This window comes from Manis javanica, chromosome 2, assembly GCF_040802235.1.
Source record: "Manis javanica isolate MJ-LG chromosome 2, MJ_LKY, whole genome shotgun sequence".
Lineage (NCBI taxonomy): Eukaryota > Metazoa > Chordata > Mammalia > Pholidota > Manidae > Manis > Manis javanica.
In genome coordinates, this window is record NC_133157.1 from 93215659 (window position 1) to 93234396 (window position 18738).

Consider the following 18738-nt stretch of genomic DNA (forward strand, 5'->3'; position numbering starts at 1 on the left):
AAGAGCCTGTAGACGATGCCTATTGTCTTCAGTTCAGGGCCCCCTCCTCCGGGGAGCCTTCTCTGACCTTCCTTCCCACTTCAGGGGCAGGGACAGCGGCCCAACCAGCTGCAGTGTGCCCCACATTACATTTCTAGTTCAGTCTTTCTCTGCCATGAGCTCAGAGACCAGACTGCAAGGGCACCTTGGTTTCCCCCAACAGCAGCATCGTGTGGCCCCAGCACAGCTGTGAGGCCTCCATGGGCCACACTCAGCCTTTCTTCCCTGGGTGGGTCCCTGTAGGAGCTCCTCACCTCCTGGGAACCGGTGGGTGCCAGACATGCCTTCCAGTCAGACCACAGGGGCAGCTCATATGCCTCCTTCTGTGTCTGGCCTGGCGGGTCTGCTGTGGGCACTTTGCTCAGGCCAGGAGGAGCATCCCCACTGTGGGGTCAGCAGGGCCATCAGAGAGTTCCCACCTCTCTTCATCTCCATGATCCCCCAGGCCAGCCCCAGAACCATGGGGCCCAGGGTGGACACGAGTCACAACGGTCCACCAGCACCGGCCATCTTGGGGACCCTCACTGCCTGGGATATTGCCTGTGTCTGGGGCCCCACTCACCCTCCAGACCCGCACCCTGTCCATCCCCCAGACCCAGAGTCAGGGCCCAAGGTCCTTTAGATCACCTGTGCTTTCTTTCTGGAATATTCTCCTCGACCCTCCCAACTGCCTCTTCTTACCTTGATGGCAGCTAAATGTTACCTGGGTGTGACCCATCACTGCTGGCACGTGTCACCCTGATTGTCTGCAGAGCAGGATTTCCACATTCCTTTTTTAAAAAATTTTTTATTAAGGTATTATTGATGTACACTCTTACGATTTCACATGAAAAAACAATGTGGTTACTACATTTACCCATATTATCAAGTCACCTCCCATACCCCAATGCAGTCACTGTCCATCAGTGCAGTAAGATGCCACAGATTCACTGTTGGCCTTCTCTGTGCTATGGTGTTTTCCCCATGATCCTCCACACCATGTGTACTAAACACAATACCCCTCAATCCCCTTCTCTGTCCCTCCCCACACCCCCTCCCACACCCCTCCCCTTTGGTAACCACTAGTCCCTTCTTGGAGTCTCTGAGTCTGCTGCTATTTTGTTCCTTTAGTTTTGCTTGTTATACTCCACAAATGAGGGATATTATTTGGCACTTGTCTTTCTCTGCCTGGCTTATTTCACTGAGCATACTGTCCTCCAGCTGTATCCATGCTGTTGCAAATGGTAGGATTTGTTTCTTTTTTATGGCTGAATAACATTCCATTGTACATATGTATCACCTCTTCTTTATCCATTCATCTACTGGTGGACATTTAGGTTGCTTCTATACTTTGGCTATTGTAAAAAGTGCTGCAATAAACATAGGGGTGCACATGTCTTTTTCAATCTGAGAAGTTGTATTCTTTGGGTAAATTCGAAGGAGTGGGATTCCAGGGGCAAACAGTATTTCTTTTTTTAGTTTTTTGAGGAAACTCCATATTGCTTTCCACAGTGGTTGAACTAGCTTACATTCCCATCAGCAGTGAAGGAGGGTCCCACATTCTCCCGCATCTTAGCCAGCATTTGTTCTTAGTCTTTTCAATGCTGGTCATCTTTACTGGTGTGAGGTGATATCTCATTGTGGTTTTAATTTGCATTTCCCTTATGATTATGATGTGGAGCCTCTTTTCATGTGTCTGTTGGCCATCTGAATTTCTTCTTTGGAGAACTGTCTCTTCATATCCTCTGCCCATGTTTTAATTGGATTATTTGCTTTCTGGGTGTTGAGGCATGTGAGTTATTTATATACTTTGGATGTTAACCCCTTGTCGGATATGCCATTTACAAATGTGTTCTCCCATACTGAAGGATGCCTTTTTGTTCTGTTGATGGACAGAAACTTTATAGTTTGATGTAATCCCATGAATTCATTTTTGCTTTTGTTTCCCTTGCTTGAGGAGATGCCTTCAGGAATTCTGCCTGTCTTAGCTTTCCAACCCCTTAATCATGAGAGTACCATGCAAGCACCATGAAATGTAGGCTTGTGCTCCCAGAGCAGACCTCCAGAGTTAGGTATTCAGCAGTCCCAGGCCTCCACTCCCTCCCCACTCTGTTTCTCTTCCTCCCACTGGTGAGCTGGGGTGGGGGAAGGGCTTGGGTCCTGCCGGGCCACAGCTTTGGTACGTTACCCTTTTCTGTGATGTCTGCTCTTTTCTCTAGGTGTATGCAGTGTGGCGCAGTCCTCTTTCCGGATTAGTTGTATTATATTTTAGTATTATATGCGGTTTTAGGAGGAAGCCTCTGTCTTTAATCGTAAATCATCTTTAATCATAAATCAGGGGTTCCACATTCTATTTGCCCTGTTTTGACCTTGCCCCTTACTAGAATGTCAGCCCCGGGTTCCACCGGCCTCTTGGCTATGTCTTCTGTCATTGCCTCCCAAGCCCCTAGAACTTGCAGATGATGTCACAGAAGCTCAGCAGATTTAAATAAGTGGATATGAAGAGGCCATGGACCCACAGAGTTTAGATGTTGAGTCCATAGTCCTGGTCTTTCCCATGGGTTCCAGGCCTCGTCTGGCCGGCTCCGCCCAGAACACTATCCTTGGGGCGGCACGCACACACAGGCACTTGGTTGCTGATGTTTGGTGCTCTCATAAGTGGGAAGCCAGAAGGGGAGCCACGGGCCAGGGTTCCTTGTCAGCTCCTTACTGGGCTTAGATGACACCTCTTCTTCCCCAAGCGCCCTGGCGCACGCAGGATAGCTGCCCTGTTGCTGGTGTTTGGGGCCTTGTGTCTCTGCCTCACCCCCATTCCCCAACAGGAGGGATCGTGTGGGGAACCATCCATGTCTTGGCTTTACTGTTTGGCTGAGGTTTTGTTGGAACCCCCTCTGATTTTCAGGGAACCCTGTTGTGTGTGTGTTTGAAGATCTAGGGTACATACAAGTCATGTATGTGTGTGCAATTATTTTCTCCATTTATTGATCTAAAATTTTTTGCAGAATTCACAGGTCTTTCAATTTCACATTTTCCTATGAAACAGGCATGCCAGCTAAAATGCCTCCTATATGCATTGTGTTTTGGCATGTGAGCACTGTGTTGTCAGATGAAAAACTGTTTCAACTCCATAAAATTTAGGAACAATTAAACAAAACAACAAAGTATAAACACAATACAGTAAAAGCCAAACGATTGCCCGTCAGTCCCTAAATTAGTTGATGAACCTGCATAACGTTATGCAAGTTTAACAGGGAAGTTTGTTGTTTATCTTCCTTTACTTGCATCGTTTTTCAAACCAACCAAAATTTATTCAGGCATATTTATATACACAGATTTATTTATTTTTATTAAGGAATCACTGATCCACAATCTTATGAAGGTTTCACATGAGCAACATTGTGGTTTCAACATTCACCCATATTATCAGTCCCACCCACCCACCCCATTGCAGTCACTGTCCATCAGCGTTGTAACATGCTATAGAGTCAGTACTTGTCTTCTCCGTGCTGTACTGCCTTTCCGGTGATCTACCTATATTGTGAGTGCTAATTATAGTGCTCCTTAATCCCCTTCTTCCTCCCGCTCTACCCACCCTTCCCAACCCCCTCCCTTTGGTAACTGCTACTAGACCCTTCTTGGAGTGTGTGAGTGGTTTGTTGTTTTGTTCCTTCAGTTTCGCTTTGTTATATACACAGATTTTTAATAACAATTTATAGCATAAAAAACAGCCTTTCTTGTTCAACATTTCCATCCATGTCAAAAATTATTGACAATTGGAAGGGGTCTTTTTACCAAAATTTAAATACTTTCTTACATTATGTAATTCTAGGGGTCACATATTGTGGAAATAATGTATTCATAGAATTAAAACTATCTCCATTAAAAGGCTACATGGCAGTTACAATGCTGTATCACACCTATGTAAGCTTCATTTAAATAATGAGATCTGAATTAAACAGAGAGGAGCGGGACCACTGTAAGAGAAGCACAGGACAGTTCACTGTGTGAGGGTCCTGGGCTGCTGCTGGGAAGTCACACAGGAGAGCTGGGCTCCAGGCCCTCCCACGAACCTCCTCACTCCCCCCAGCCACCTCCCTGCGGGTCCTGGGTCCTCGTCAGAGCCTGCATGCTTCACATCAGGCCCTGGCCTGAGCTCTGCCCATCGGCCCCAACTGACCTCTACTGGCATTCTGTCACTTCCCTCTCGGGGGAGGGTTCTGGGGACAGGTGCTCCTGTCTGAGCCCGGGGGTGGATGAGGTGGCGCTGAGCCCAGTCTGCCTCAAGCTGGCTGGACAGGAGGTGGGTGGACCAGGCGCCAGGTGTGATCAGGCAGGGGGCGCCCAGCGCACGGAGTCCGCACTGATGGTGCCTGTTGGGGGGGCCTGTCCAGGGCCACCCTGGGGGGAGGAGTGAGGAGGGCAGGGAAGGAGGATGAGGAAGGAAGAACTACTTAAGTGTCCCACAGTAAGAGGTTCATTTAATATTGGTCCATGCAACACCCTACAGTGTGGCTATTTATAAATTATGACCTGGATGTGCAATTGTGATATGAAGTTTTGTTCCAATATGTTATGATGTTGAAAAAAATCACCTTACAAACAGTGTACACAGCCTGTACGTGCGTGTGCATGTGCGTGCGTGTGCAAAGGTTTTTGAGTGATTAATCTGGACCGTTAACTGGCCAGTGTCCAGAGCTCCTGTACCGCGCTGCCCAGACCATCGCTGGGGAACTGGCATTACCGTGATTCAGGAAGGCCACTGCTGCCATCTACCGAGTGCTTTTCTGGGCAGGCCCGTGTCCGCCGACGCCGGGGCACTTTGATGGCCCCTGGGTTGGGGTGGACGTAAGCCCGACGACCAGAGGTGGTCCAGTATCTCCTTCCTCTTGAAGGGAGAGCGCCAAGGATTTCATGGTGGGTCTGCAGATCCTTGAAAAGATTTTTTCCCCTTTTTCAGCTCAGAGCCTCACCTCTCATATGCGTCTGGTGTCCCGGGGTCTGGATCTGCTAAGTTTCAGTGTCAATAGAAAACAAATCTGTGGTCTCTAGCCAGAGTCAAGGACAGTGATGCTCGCCCACCCGGGCCCCGCAGGGGAGGAGAGGCGGGCGCGTAGCCGGTCGGCGCCCTGCGGGCAGGCGCTGAAAGCTGGTCCCGCGGCCCTGGGCGGCGCTCTCCCTGCGGGAGCTCTTCGCAAGCTCTGCGGGGTTGATCCTCCTCTGCCCCGCCAAGCCGATTACCTCCCCCTCTAGCTCGCCTTTAGAAATAACTCTTATCTGTTGATGTTTTTTTCTGCTTTCTTTACAGCTGTAGATTTAATATATTTTTTATGCTGTTCCTCTAATTTTAGGCGGTCTCACGAGGTGATGAAAACGGTTACCCTGTCATTTGGAATTGAAGGTGCTCCATCGCACCTTGCATATAGTCTGCTTTTGAATTTCGGTTAGAAAAAGTAATAATTCGCTTTTTAAACTCTTTTAAAACTAAGTCTACACATTCCAAAATTATTTGTATTCTATGATTACGTTCAGAACGATATACAAAAACCAATGCATTATGAAATGTTCAATTTCAGCATAGTTATTTAGTGGAGAGGTATTTGATCATTAAATCTATTTTTGAAGACATAAAAAATATCAAGAAAACTACTAACACTGATTACTTTCTTCTTTTTTTGGCTTGTACAATTTTCTTTATTGAAGTATTATTAATATACAATCTTATATTGGTTTCAAATGTACAACACAGTGGTTCAACAGTTACCCACATTATTAAATCCTCATCCCCTCTATCTATCAATGTAGAAAGAGGTTACAGAAACACTGACTACTATTCTCCATGCTGTATTACTGTCCCTGTGAACAACTTATATTGTGATTACAAATTATTGTTCTCCTTTTTCTCCCTCACCCTGCCACACACTGCCCCAAACCTTCTCTCTCGGTAACCACCAGTCACTTCTCAGTGTCTATGATTATATGGTTGTTTTGTCCCTCTGTTTGGCTTTGCATTTTTCATTAAAAAATTTATTCTACAAATAAGTGGAATCATATGGTATTTGTCTTTCTCCACCTGGCTTATTTCAATGAGCATAATACCCTCTAGGTCCACCCATGTGGTTGCAAATGGCCAGATTTCTTCTCTTTTTATGGCTCAATAGTATTCCATTGTGTATATGTACCACATCTTCTTTATCCATTCTTCTACTGATGGACACTTAGGTTGCTTCCATATCTTGGCTATTGCAAATAGTGTGGTGGTAAACACGGGGGTGCATATATTTTTTAGAATCAGGGATTTTTTCTTCAGGTAAATTCCTAGGAGTGGAATTACTAGATCAAATGGTGTTTCTATTTTTAGTTTTTTGAGGAACCTCCATACTGCTTTCTATAGCAGTTGCATCAATTTACATTCCGAACAACAGTGTAAAAGGATTCCCATTTCTCCCAGTTGTAACCAAGATTTGTTATTTCTTGTCTTCTGGATAGTGGCCATTCTAACTGGTGTGAGGTGATATCTGACTGTGGTTTAGATTTGCATTTCTTTGATGATTAGCGATGTGGAGCATCTTTTCATGTGTCTGTTGGACATTTGTATTTCTTCTTTGGAGAAATGTCTTCTCAAGTCCTCCACCCATATTTTAATCAGTTTATTTGTTTTTTGGGTGTTGAGGTGTGTAAGTTCTTTATATATTTTGGATGTTAACCTTTCATCAGATGAGTCATTTACGAATATATTCTCCCATACTGTAGGATGCCTTTTTGTTCTGTTGATGGTGTCCTTCACTCTACAGAACTTTTTTAGTTTGATGTAGTCCCATTTGTTCATTTCTTGTTTCCCTTGCCCAAGGAGATGTGTCCAGGAAAAAATTGCTTATACTTATGTTCAAGAGATTTTTGCCTATGTTGTCTTCAAAGAGTTTTATGGTTTCATGACTTACATTCAGGTCTTTGATCCATTTCGAGTTTACTCTTGTGTGTGGGGTTAGACAGTTTCATTCTCTTGCATGGAGCTGTCCAGTTTTGCCAACACCAGTTGTTGAAGAGGCTGTCATTTCCCCATTGTATGCCCATGGTTCTTTACCATATATTAATTGATTATATATATATGAGTTTATAATCTGGGCTCTCTATTCTGTTCCATTGATCTATGGGTCTGTTCTTGTGACAGTACCAAATTGGTTTGATTTCTGTGGCTTTGTAGTAGAGCTTGAAATCAGGGAGTATAATACCCCCAGCTTTGTTCTTCTTTCTCAGGATTGCTTTGGCTATGTGGGGTGTTTTGTGGTTCCATATAAATTTTAGAATTATTTGTTCTAGTTCATTGAAGAATGCTTTTGGTATTTTGAGAGTGATTTCATTGAATCTGTAGATTGCTTTAGGCAGGATGGCCATTTTGACAATATTAATTCTTCTTATCCACGAGCATGGTATAGATTTCCATTTATTGTTGTTTCCTTTAATTTCTCTCATAAGTGTCTTGTAGTTTTCAGAGCACAGGTCTTTCACCTCCTTGGTTAGGTTTATTCCTAGGTATTTTATTATTTTTGATGCAATGGTAAATGCAGTTGTTTTTCTGATTTCTCTTTCTACTAATTCATTATTTGTATATAGGAATGCAACAGATTTCTGTGTATTGATTTTGTATCCTGCAACTTTGCTGAGTGAATAATGGCTTGTATAACTTTGAGGTATGGGAGGGGAGAGGACATCAGACATAAGCGGATCTAAGAGGTCAAATAATGTGACTCCAGTGTGAGTCTCCTCTTTTTTCCCCAACTGGGCTTCCTCTCTGAAGTAGTGTTAGAAGTCACAGTGTAGAAATCAGCCACAGGAACTTCTGACTTACATCAGCTCAGATAGTAGACTTAGAGAAAGAGAAATCTTTTCACTTTCCCCTTACATGATCCTGATAAGAGAAGCTGACTAGCCTGGTTTGGGTCATGTGCCCATAATTATAGCCAGAAGGTCCTGGAGTCACATTTAGGACCCATTCCAGATCCACAAAGAATGAAGGAGAGGCAATTCTCTAATAGCAGGGTGACCTGTTACCAAGGGAAGGGAAGGGCTTGATGAATACATCTTTGGAAGAACCTGGAAAGGAAGGGGACTATTTTCCTCTTTTTGATAACACAATCTGATTGATCAACAGCAATCTCTGGAAAAAACTTTTCTACTTTTAAATAATATAAACTAAAATGCTTAGCTTTCCCTTGTGCAAAATTAAAAAAATTATCTATTTATATTGTTTATCATTGATTAATTTTACTTTTATTTAATAATAATTAGATAAGTTTTATGTACTTGTCAGAATTTTTCATAAAATAAAACATATACTCATCTGTGATTTAGAAGAGAATTTCACAATGGGCTTCATGACCAAGATGTGGCCAGGGCTAAGGCAAATAGCACAGGATGTTTAGAGACCTGGGGTCTAGTGAGAGTGGGAGGATGTTACCAAGCAGGCCTGAAAGGACATGGGCAGGGATGGTGTGACTGGCCAGGGAGGGCTGGAGCTGTAGGGGTTTACTACCTTAGTGTAATCCAGCCCCTGCAGGCAGGAGGGGGAGGAGATCGAAATGCCCTGACATCGCTCTCTCTGCTTGCTCTATGACCTCCATGCACTGACCAAAGCCAACCAGGAGCCTACAAAATGAGATACCTGTGTACTGCTGTCCACAAGGGTCAGCCCTGAGGTACTGGCCAAGAGAGAGGACAGAGAATGAGTGTGGGGGTGGGGGGTAGCCATTAGTTATGTACAATATGAAATTGCCTATGTGGGCTTTATTTGGAGAGTTAAAAAAATTATTTACTGGACATCACCCAGATGGTGACATAGGAGGTTTCTGAATGTCCCTTTTCCCTTGAAGCACCAAATATACAGCAACATATAGACCAATTCCCTTTAAGAGAAATTCAGAAACCAGCTGAGTGAGTTCTGTACATCAGAGGACTGAGAAAACACCCACATTGAGATGAGAGAAAGGCTGAGAAGCACTACCCATAAACACCCTGAACAGCACCTTGCAATCAGGAGGCAGCCCCTGGCTCCCAGCTTCTGCATGAGGAGTGAAGGGTTTGGACCACACATCTAATGCCCCAACTTTTAAAGTTGCCACCTGAGTAATAGGCGCCCATATTCCTTGGCCATGAGAGCCAAAAGTGCTTGCATTCATGAGTCCCAAAGACCATAGGAAACATACAGGTTTTTTTTAATTGAGGTATAATTGACATATAACAAAACTAGTGTCAGGTGTAAGGAAGCAGTTTTTACGTGGACATGTGAGCACTCCCTGCATGTGTACCCTCAAGCTCAGTACAGAGGGAATGGGCAAAAATGTCCATCTCACAGTGTCTCCTTGGAAGGGGATGACTGCATACCTTACCAGCTGTTGCCTGAGGGCCTGGCTTCTAATCTCCCTGCACATGGGAGCTGACTGGGTCCCACCCAGGGGAGAACTAGCAGACACATTTGTCCTTGGCTCATTCCAACAATAAAACCAAGTCTCCAGCTTATCTTTGAAGATATCATATCCACATATCTAGTATCCCAACTGTTATGGCTGCCACCTGAGGGACCAGCTCCCAAATTACTTATTTCTGGGAACTGACAGATCTCTGCTTTCATGGGTTCCCTAGGGCCACAAAAAACATGTTTCTACATGGGTGTACAAGCACTCCCATGGCTGGTCCCCTTAGGTAGAGAGCGTGAGGAGGAAAAAACAAAAGTTCCTTGTTTCTTTCTGGTAGAGGCCAGAGTGCATATGAATGTCTTGACTTTCCCAGCCGCTGCTTGAAGGTGAGGCTTTCAATTAGCCTGCAGTGGGGATCTCAAGGGCAGGCAATGATTGGTCCTCCAGGAGCTTGAAAAAGTATCTGGGAATTTTCTACACCTTTGGCACACTATTGGAAGCCACTAGCACAGCAACTTGAACAATCACAAAGGTTTGAGAGGCCACTAGAAGCTCAGGCTAGGTGGATCGACAGGGTTCTTCTCCTATAAAAAACCAGTCTGTCAAGGTGGCTGTTTTGTTGAATGCACAGAGACCAACACAGAAAGCTAAGGAAAATGAAGAACAGAATAGTATGTTACAAATGAAAGAACAAGATAAATCCCCCAAAACTGACCTTAATGAAATGGAGGTAAATGATTTACCTGGTAGAGAGTCCAAAATAATGGTCTTAAAGATGTTCACTGAGGTAAGGAAAGCAATGCATGAGCAAAATAAGAATTTCAACAGATATGGGAAACATTAAAAAGTACCAACTGAAGAACACAGTAACTAAATTGAAAAATCCAATAGAGGGACTCAACAGCAACTAGAGCAAATGGAAGAAAGTGTCAGTGAAATAAAAGATAGGTCAGTGGAAATTATCCATCTGAGGGGCAAAATGAAAATCAGTGAAGATGGCTTAAGGGACTATGTAACACCATCAGATAGAACAATACATGCATACAGGTGTCACAGAAAGAGAACACAGAGAGGCAGAGAGCTTATTCAAGGAAATGATAGCTGAAAACTTTCCAAACCAGGGGAAATAAACAGACATCCAGATCTAGGAGGCCAAGAAAACTACCACAAAAGATAAATCCAGAGGGACTCACATCAAGACACATTACAATTAAATTGTCAAAAGTAAAAGTCAGAGAGAATTTTAAAAGCAGCAAGAGAAAATCAACTTGCTACATACAAATGAAACCCCTATGAAATTATCATCAGATAGGATTTTTCAGCAGAAACCCTGCAGGCCAGAAGGGAATGGGATAAAATATTCAAAGTTTTAAAAGAAAAAAGCCAACCAACCAAGAAAACTCTACCCAGCAAAGTTGTCCTTCAGAATTGATGGAAACATAAAAGTTTCCCAAACAAAACCTTAAAGAGCTGATCATCATGAGACAGGCCTTATAAATAGTGTTAAAGGGGGTTCTTCAAGCTGAAAGAAAAGGATACTAATTGCTAACATGAAAACAAATAAAAGTATAAAACTCACTGGTAAAGGTAAATACAGAGTTAATTCAGAATTCTAGTATTATAATAGTGATGTGAAAATCCCTTCTAACTCTAGTATAAGAGCTAAATACAAAAGTATTAAAAATAACCATAGCTACAATAATTTGTTAATGGATACACAATATAAAAGAGATGTAGAGGAGGCAGAGCCAAGATGACGGCATGAGTAGAGCAGTGGAAATCTCCTCCCAAAACCATATATATTTTTGAAAATACAACAGATACAACTATTCCTAAAAGAGAGACCAGAAGACACAGGAAAACAGCCAGACTACATCCACACCTGCAAGAAACCAGTGCCTCACGAAGGGGGTAAGATACAAGCTGCAGCCCGGCGGGACCTGAGCACCCCTCACCCCAGCTCCTGGTGGGAGGAGAGGTGTCAGAGTGGGGAGGGAGAGGGAGCCCAGGACTGCCAAACACCCAGCCCTATCCATCTGCACCGGAGTGCTGACACACAGTGAGTGGGGTGCTGGACACTAGGGAAACAGGACAGTAAGACCTGTGAACGGGTCCACACAGCTGGCGCACCTGGGACAAAAGAAAAGTGAGTGCCCTTTGAAAATCTTAAAGGGACAGAGGCCTTACAGCTGGATGGAAGGGCCCCGGTGCAATCAGCTCAGTAGCTGGGAATACTGGGGAACTCTGGGCGTCCTAACCCCCTGGACAGCAGAGCAGCTCGGAGGTCCCTCATGGAGATAAACAGCCTTCCGCCAATTTCCCCTCTGACACCACTCTGCCATAGTGGAGCAGCAGCCCAAGGCAGGCCACAACCACAGCGACCACGGAGCTTAACTCCATAGCAGCTGGGCAAGAATCAAAGACCCCATCTGCATGCAGCTGCCCAGCACAAGCTGCTAGGAGTCGCTGTTCTCCCAGGAGAGGAAGGCCACAAACCAGCAAGAAGGGACATTCTCCCAGCCAACACACATGCCAACAACTGCCTCTATCACCAGGAAAAGGCAGAAGAATTTGATACAGACTAGACGAATCCAGACATCCTCCCCTGACAAGGAATCTTGGGAGATAGACTTAACCAATCTCCCTGAAAAAGAATTCAAAATAAAGGTCATAACCATGCTGATGGAGCTGCAGAGAAATATGCAAGAGCTAAGGGATGACATATGGAAGGAGATTACAGAAATGAAACACTCTCTGGATGGATTTATAAGCAGAATGGATAAGATGCAAGAGGCCATTGATGGAATAGATACCAGAGAACAGGAACACAGAGAAGCTGATGCAAAGAGAGATAAAAGGATCTCCAGGAATGAAACAATTTTAAGAGAACTGAGTGACCAATCCAAAAGGAACAATAACCACATTATAGGGGTACCAGAAGAAGAAGAAGAGAGAAAAAAGGATAGAAAGTGTATTTGAAGAAATAATTGCTGAAAACTTCCCCAAACTGGGGGAGTAAATAATCGTTCAGACCACAGAATCACACAGAACTCCCAACAGAAGGGACCCAAAGAGGACAACACCAACACACATAATAATTAAAATGGCAAATATCAAGGACAAGGACAGAGTTTTAAAGCCAGCTAGAGAGAGGAAAAAGCTCACCTACCAAGGAAACCCATCAGGCTATCATCAGACTTCTCAACAGAAATTTTTTTTTTGTAGATAATTATTTTTTATTAAAGGGTAGTTGACACACAGTATTACATTAGTTTCAGGTGTACAACACAGTGATTCAACATTTATATAGATGATAATTGTAGGTACCAGCTATCACCATACCAAGTTGTTACAATATTTTGACTATATTTCTTATGCTATACATTATGTCCCAGTTACTTATTTATTTTACAAGTGGAAGTGTGTACTTTTTTTTGTGTGTGTGAGGGCATCTCTCCTATTTATTGATCAAATGGTTGTTAACAACAATAAAATTCTGTATAGGGGAGTCAATGCTCAATGCACAATCATTAATCCACCCCAAGCCTAATTTTCGTCAGTCTCCAATCTTCTGAAGTGTAACGAACAAGTTCTTACATGGAGAACAAATTCTTACATAGTGAATAAGTTACATGGTGAACAGTACAAGGGCAGTCATCACAGAAACTTTCAGTTTTGATCACGCACTACAAACTGTAAACAATCAGGTCAAATATGAATATTCTTTTGATTTTTATACTTGATTTATATGTGGATACATTTCTCTCTTTATTATTATTATTTTTAATAAAATGCTGAAGTGGTAGGTAGATGCAAGATAAAGGTAGAAAACATAGTTTAATGTTGTAAGAGAGCAAATGTAGATGATCAGGTGTGTGCCTGTAGACTATGTGTTAATCCAAGCTAGACAAGGGCAATAAAACATCCACGGACGCAGCAGATTTCTCTCAGAACAGGGAGGAGAGGTTCTAAGCCTCACCTCTGTTGATCCCCAATTTCTCACCTGATGGCCCCCTGTGACTGTGCCTGTCTTAGGTTGTTCCTCCCTTGAGGAATCTTACCCGTCTCTGGATAACCAGTCATCTTCCGGGGCCATACAGGGAAATGTAAAGTTGGTAAGTGAGAGAGAAGCCTTATTGTTTGAAAAGGTTAGTTTTTTACTTCTTTGAATATTTATGCCCTGTGGATTCTATGCCCAGCATTTGTCTTGAGGTATCTTTACCACTTGGAAGAATTATGATACACAGTAAATTCAATATGAGGGACAAATTCAATTTAAGGGTTGTAATTAGGAAGGTAGAAGAAAAGTTATAGAAGTAGAAGGCGGAAGAAAACATGGGAAGATTATTTCTTTGACATATCTTCTTGTAGAGTAACATAAGCATGTATAGGTTTTAAACTACTAATTAAATTGTGCCGACACATTAACATAATAGGAGTACAGTTACATAACCAAAGCATACCTATAATTACCAGCCATCTCCAGTGAAACCAGTTAGGCACCTTAGGCATTTGTGAAAACTTATCTATGTGGATATTGTCCAACTGAACTTGAACAGTCTGAGATAAATCAGACAAATTAAAACAGCCCATTCCTGGGGACTGTTCACATCCCATATGTTCTTTTAACAGTAAATAGTCTGTAGTTGTAAGATTTTGGAGCGCTACAATTTGCACTTCTCCTAATTCTTGGTTGGGTTCCAACAGTATAGATCCAGTCAAATTTGTTGTTTTACTGTAGGCACAGGCCAGCTTAGATATCTCCTTCTTCATTCCCATGGCAAGTCCAGGAACTGGTGGGATGAGTGCATCTACACCTGTAGCAGCGCGTGGAACTTTGTTGGGGTTTTTTGATGATCATCTTCTGGCATGAGTCTTCCAGAGAGTGCTGATGTTGGAAGTTCTTTTTCATATCGTATCTTAGTTCATTTTTGGGATAGCCAACTTAGGATTTGATCCTCTGTAGAACCAGGTCCCCCCCTATAAACCCCTTTACAGTCACTGTCCATCAGCATAGCAAAATGTTGTAGAATCACTACTTGTCTTCTCTGTGTTGTACAGCCCTCCCCTTTCTCCCAGTCCCCATGCATGCTAATCTTAATACCCCCATTCTTCTCCCCCCTCTTATCCCTCCTGACCCACCCATCCTCCCCAGTCCCTTTCCCTTTGGTACCTGTTAGTCCATTCTTGAGTTCTGTGATTCTGCTGCTGTTTTGTTCCTTCAGTTTTTCCTTTGTTCTTATACTCCTCAGATGAGTGAAATCCTTTGGTATTTCTCTTACTCCGCTTGGCTTATTTCACTGAGCATAATACCCTCCAGCTCCATCCATGTTGCTGCAAATGGTAGGATTTGCCCTCTTCTTATGGCTGAGTATTATTCCATTGTGTATATGTACCACATCTTCTTTATCCATTCATCTACCGATGGACATATAGGTTGCTTCCAATTCTTGGCTATTGTAAATAGTGCTGCGATAAACATAGGGGTGCATCTGTCTTTCTCAAACTTGATTGCTGCATTCTTAGGGTAAATTACTAGGAGTGGAATTCCTGGATCAAATGGTAAGTCTGTTTTGAGCATTTTGATGTACCTCCATACTGCTTTCCACAATGGTTGAACTAATTTACATTCCCACCAGCAGTGTAGGAGGGTTCCCCTTTCTCCACAGCCTCGCCAACATTTGTTGTTGTTTGTCTTTTGGATGGCAGCCATCCTTACTGGTGTGAGGTGATACCTCATTGTAGTTTTAATTTGCATTTCTCTGATAATTAGCGATGTGGAGCATCTTTTCATGTGTCTGTTGGCCATATGTATTTCTTTTTTAGAGAACTGTCTGTTCAGTTCCTCTGCCCATTTTTTAATTGGGTTATTTGTTTTTTATTGGTTGAGGCGTGTGAGCTCTTTATATATTCTGGACGTCAAGCCTTTATCGGATCTGTCATTTTCAAATATATTCTCCCATACTGTAGGGTTCCTTTTTGTCCTATTGATGGTGTCTTTTGCTGTACAGAAGCTTTTCAGCTTAATATAGTCCCACTTGTTCATTCTTGCTGTTGTTTTCCTTGCCCAGGGAGATATGTTCAAGAAGAGGTCACTCATGTTTATGTCTAAGAGGTTTTTGCCTATGTTTTTTTCCAAGAGTTTGATGGTTTCATGACTTACATTTAGGTCTTTGATCCATTTTGAGTTTACTTTTGTATCTGGGGTTAGGCAATGGTCCAGTTTCATTCTCCTGCATGTAGCTGTCCAGTTTTGCCAGCACCATCTGTTGAAGAGACTGTCATTTTGCCATTGTATGTCCATGCCTCCTTTATCAAATACTAATTGACCATATATGTCTGGGTTAATGTCTGGATCTTCTAGTCTGTTCCATTGGTCTGTGGCTCTGTTCTTGTGCCAGTACCAAATTGTCTGAATTACTATGGCTTTATAGTAGAGCTTGAAGTTGGGGTGTGAGATCCCCCCTACTTTATTCTTCTTTCTCAGGATTGCTTTGGCTATTCGGGGTCTTTGGTGTTTCCATATGAATTTTTGAATTATTTGTTCCAGTTCATTGAAGAATGTTATTGGTAGTTTCATAGGGATTGCATCAAATCTGTATATTGCTTTGGGCAGGATGGCCATTTTGATGATATTAATTCTTCCCAGCCATGAGCATGGGATGAGTTTCCATCTGTTAGTGTCCCCTTTAATTTCTCTTAAGAGTGACTTGTAGTTTTCAGAGTATAAGTCTTTCACTTCTTTGGTTAGGTTTATTCCTAGGTATTTTATTATTTTTTTGATGCAATTGTGAATGGAGTTGTTTTCCTGATTTCTCTTTCTGTTGGTTCATTGTTAGTGTATAGGAAAGCCACAGATTTCTGTGTGCTGATTTTGTATCCTGCAACTTTGCTGTATTCTGATATCAGTTCTAGTAGTTTTGGGGTGGAGTCTTTAGGGTTTTTAATGTATACTATCATGTCATCTGCAAATAGTGACAGTTTGACTTCTTCTTTACCAATCTGGATTCCTTGTACTTCTTTGTTTTGTCTGATTGCCGTGGCTAGGACCTCCAGTACTATGTTGAATAACAGTGGGGAGAGTGGGCATCCCTGTCTAGTTCCTGATCTCAGAGGAAAAGCTTTCAGCTTCTCGCTGTTCAATATAATGTTGGCTGTGGGTTTATCATAGATGGCCTTTATTATGTTGAGGTACTTGCCCTCTATACCCATTTTGCTGAGTTTTTATCATGAATGGATGTTGAACTTTGTCAAATGCTTTTTCAGCATCTATGGAGATGATCATGTGGTTTTTGTGTTTCTTTTTGTTGATGTGGTGGATGATGTTGATGGACTTTTGAATGTTGTACCATCCTTGCATCCCTGGGATGAATCCCACTTGGTCATGGTGTATGATCCTTTTGATGTATTTTTGAATTCAGTTTGCTAATATTTTGTTGAGTATTTTTGCATCTACATTCATCAGGGATATTGGTCTGTAGTTTTCTTTTTTGGTGGGTTCTTTGCCTGGTTTTGGTATTAGGGTGATGTTAGCTTCATAGAATGAGTTTGGGAGTGTCCCCTCCTCTTCTATTTTTTGGAAAACTTTAAGGAGAATGGCTATTATGTCTTCCCTGTATGTCTGATAAAATTCCGAGGTGAATCCATCTGGCCCGGGGGTTTTGTTCTTTGGTAGTTTTTTGATTACTGCTTCAATTTCATTGCTGGTAATTGGTCTGCTTAGATTTTCTGTTTCTTTCTGGGTCAGTCTTGGAAGGTTGTATTTTTCTAGGAAGTTGTCCATTTCTCCTAGGTCTCCCAGCTTGTTAGCATATAGGTTTTCATAGTACTCACTAATAATTCTTTGTATTTCTGTGGGGTCCGTTGTGATTTTCCCTTTCTCATTTCTGATTCTGTTGATTTGTGTTGACTCTCTATTCCTCTTAATAAGTCTGGCTAGAGGCTTATCTATTTTGTTTATTTTCTTGAAGAACCAGCTCTTGGTTTCATAGATTTTTGCTATTGTTTTATTCTTTTCAATTTTATTTATTTCTTCTCTGATCTTTATTATGTCCCTCCTTCTGCTGACCTTAGGCCTCATTTGTTCTTCTTTTTCCAATTTCGATAATTGTGACATTAGACCATTTATTTGGGATTGTTCTTCCTTTTTTAAATATGCTTGGATTGCTATATACTTTCCTCTTAAGACTGCTTTTGCTGTGTCCCACAGTAGTTGGGGCTCAGTGTTTTTGCTGTCATTTGTTTCCATATATTGCTGGATCTCCATTTTGATTTGGTCATTGATCCATTGATTATTTAGGAGCGTGTTGTTAAGCCTCCATGTGTTTGTGAGCCTTTTTGCTTTCTTTGTGCAGTTTGTTTCTAGTTTTATGCCTTTGTGGTCTGAAAAGTTGGTTGGTAGGATTTCAATCTTTTGGAATTTACTGAGGCTCTTTTTGTGGCCTAGTATGTGGTCTATTCTGGAGAATGTTCCATGTGCACTTGAGAAGAGGAGAATGTTCCATGTGCACTTGAGAAGAATGTGTATCCTGTTGCTTTTGGATGTAGAGTTCTATGGATGTCTATTAGGTCCATCTGTTCTAGTGTGTTGTTCAGTGCCTCTGTGTCATTACTTATTTTCTGTCTGGTGGATCTCTCCTTTGGAGTGAGTTGTGTGTTGAAGTCTCCTAGAATGAATGTATTGCATTCTATTTCCTCCTTCAGTTCTGTTAGTATTTGTTTCAGGTATGTTGGTGCTCCTGTATTGGGTGCATATATATTTATAATGGTTATATCCTCTTGTTGGACGGAGCCCTTTATCATTATGTAATGTCCTTATTTATCTCTTGCTACTTTCTTTTTTTCGAAGTCTATTTTGTCTGATACTAGTACGGCAACACTTGCTTTCTTCTCTCTGTTGTTTGCATGAAATATCTTTTTCCATCCCTTGACTTTAAGTCTGTGCATGTCTTTTGGTTTGAGGTGAGTCTCTTGTAAGCAGCATATGGATGGATCTTGCTTTTTTATCCATTCTATTACTCTGTGTCTTTTGATTGGTGCATTCAGTCCACTTACATTTAGGGTGATTATTGAGAGGTATGAACTTATTGCCATTGCAGGCTTTAAGTTTGTGGTTACCAAAGGTTCAGGGTTAGCTTCTTTAGTATCTTACTGCCTACCTTAACTCACTTATTGAGCTATTATAGACACTGTCTGATGATTCTTTATTTCTCTCCCTTCTTATTCCTCCTCCTCCCTTCTTCATATGTTGGGTGTTTTGTTCTGTGCTCTTTTTAGAAGTGCTCCCATCTAGAGCAGTCCCTGTAGGATG